Below are 2,795 nucleotides of genomic sequence, written 5' to 3'. Positions count from 1 at the left end.
GCAGACACGGTTACTTTAATAGAAAGAATACGGAAACATGAAGGCACTGTGTATGCAGTTATTGATTTGGCCAATGCCTTCTTTATGATCCCAACAGACCCCAAGCAATGGAACCAGTTTGCTTTCACTTGGCAAGGCCAACAGTATACATTTACATGCCTGCCGCAAGGATATCTTCATAGCCCAACTATTTGCCACAGGATTGTAGCTGAGCATTTGGATGAATTAAAGTTACCTGGTGTACAGCTTACGCACTACATAGATGACATCATGATATTGGGAAAGAATATAAAGAGGTGGAGAAGAGTTTGGCACTATTAATTGACCATATGGAAAGCAAAGGATGGGAAATTAACCCCTCAAAGGTTCAAGGTCCAGCTCAAACTGTAAAATTCTTGGGGATACAGTGGAATAGAGGACTGCAAGAAATTCTCCCACAAGCTCGAGAAAAATTCCAGGATTTTCCCACCCCTACTAATAAGAAAGAGGCCCAAAAGTTCATAAGGCTATTTGGTTATTGGAGACACCACATCCCACGTTTGGGACAGATTTAAAAACCCTTGTATAAAGTCGCCAGAAAGAAGTATGAATTTGATTAGGGACTTGAACAAAGTAGAGCTTTTGAGGAAGCAAAGGCTGCTATACAATTAGCTCTGGATTTATGGCCCATGCAAAATAGGCCAGTGGAATTACAAGTGACTGTATAAGATGACTATGAGAATTGGAGTCTGTGGCAAAAACAACAGAGCCCCTAGGCTCATAATGTACAAATCCTGCCTGAAACCTTTCCTCCCTCACTTAGATTGCAAGCTCCTTGAGGAGGAAATGAGTCTTATTTCACTTTTGTATCCCCAGTGCCTAGCACGGGTCCTCCACACACGGTGGAGCCTTCCTGAAGGTCTGTTACATTAAATTGGCCAGTGAAGACAGTACGGCCTGATGGAAAGAGCTCTAGATTTGCAGTCATGAGGCCTGGGTTTGAATTCTGTTGTATTACTAGCACTGGGGAAAGGAAAAGATAAGCATTCATCTAGTGCCTACTGTGTGCCAGGCAATGTGCTGAATACTTCACAAATATGATCTCACTTGATCTGCACAAGGACCCTGGAGGTAGGTGCTGTTATTAACCCCAAAGAGTCAGACAGGTTATGTGACTTGCTTAGGGTCACACAGCTACTGAGTGACTGATGTTGGATTTCAATTCAGATCTTCCTGATTCCAGGCCCCACACTCTATCCACTGTTCTCTCTGGGACCTGGGAGGAAATAAGAAAAATTTGACTTCTCTAAGACTCTTTTTATGTCAAATGAAGGGAATGGACTAAAAGGACAGGAGCCTTCATCCTTAGACTAGGATCATGGATTTATCTTCTTAAGGCTCGATTCTGACCATGCTACCCCCTCATTCCATCAACGTCAGTGGCTCCCTGTTATTTTCAGGATCAAATGTAAACTACCCTTGCTTTCTAAGCCTTCCACAGCCTGGTCCCTCCTGACCACCTCAGTCTTCTTAGACCCACATACACACACAGTCTGTGTTCCACTGACATTGGCTTCCTTATTGTTTCTCGACCCCAGACACCCCATCTCCTGAAGCTCGGTGGTTCCCCTGGAATTCCCCCATGTCTGGAATGCTCTTCTTCCTCACCACCTGCTTTGTGGTTTCCCTGGCTCTCTTCCAGGCTCCCCCCAAATCACACCTCTGTGTGAAGCCATCCCCAGTCCTCCTTCATCTTCTTGCCTTCCTTCTGTTCAGGAAGACCTGAATTCCAATCCAGCCTCAGACACTTAGTACCTCTGAGACCTTGTTAGTCACTTTCCAAGTCTTGTTTTCCTCATCTGTGAAATGGGAGGAATCCCAGCTCCCATCCCATAGGGTTGTTGTGAGAGTGCAACGAGAGAACGTATACAAAATAATCTGTAAACCTAGCTGTGAGCTGGTAGCCAGCTGGCATCTCCTGACTCTTCCTAGATGCTCCTACACGTTTTCTTTCATGGGTCCACTCTCCTCCTGAGTCTTTCAAACTGAGTTCTCCAGGGTTGGCCTTCAGGAGCAGGGGAGTGCAGAGGAAGGACTAGATTTTTATTATTCCATGATCTGGAGGCTAGTGGCACCCTTTGAGAGACTGTGACATTCTGGTCCCATCATTTGACAAATAGAGAAACTGAGGGCCAGGAAAGAGGAAGGAACTTGACCAAGATCACACTGCAGGCAGTCGAAGACTGCTGGAAAGGGAAGGAGAGGTTTGGTCCAGTTCAGGAGACAGGTGGGGGGAGAGAGGCAGGTGATCCCCACAGTGAGGAAAAGGGAGGGCTGTAGATGCCGCCCGAAAGGTGGAATTGAACCACTCTGTCGCTAGACAGCTACAGGTTTGAAGCCTGCACCCCAGACCACTGAGGGTCATTCGGGCAGAACACCTGGGCCTCTCAAAGGGTACATAAAGTTGCCATGGCTAATTATTTTAAGCGTAGGGTGGAACTTGTTTGATGCTGATTTTTAACCTAATATCTTAGTTAAATTTAATCGTTTTGAAAACTCTAGTTTTTTTCTCCAAATTTTTTTCCTCTGCTTCACAGGATAGTACCAATGAGCTCCAGCGACAAAAAGAGTCCCTTTATTTGCATCGTGCCAAGGATTCTGGGAGAGACTCCCAGCGGGAATGTTCCGGGCGTTATATTGCGGGATCAGGCTCCCGCCACGGGCTGAGAGCAGAGGCGGGGGAGGGGCCAGGGGTTGCTCCTCCCCCACGCCCTCCTGCCCTCGGAGCCCCAGCATTTTCCTTCCTCCTCCAGCCA

General features: G+C 46.7%; 1 non-coding gene across 1 annotated transcript; it reads right to left on the bottom strand.

The window, feature by feature from the left end:
- Positions 1-2,323: 2,323 nt before the first annotated feature.
- On the bottom strand, positions 2,324-2,410 carry TRNASTOP-UCA. The gene has a single exon. It is a non-coding gene; the product is annotated as a tRNA-Sec (tRNA).
- Between the last annotated feature and the right edge of the window lie 385 nt (positions 2,411-2,795).

Source organism: Trichosurus vulpecula, chromosome 2 (genome assembly GCF_011100635.1).
Source record: "Trichosurus vulpecula isolate mTriVul1 chromosome 2, mTriVul1.pri, whole genome shotgun sequence".
Lineage (NCBI taxonomy): Eukaryota > Metazoa > Chordata > Mammalia > Diprotodontia > Phalangeridae > Trichosurus > Trichosurus vulpecula.
Note: the sequence above shows the minus strand (reverse complement) of the source record. Positions and strands in the feature narration are given on the sequence as shown.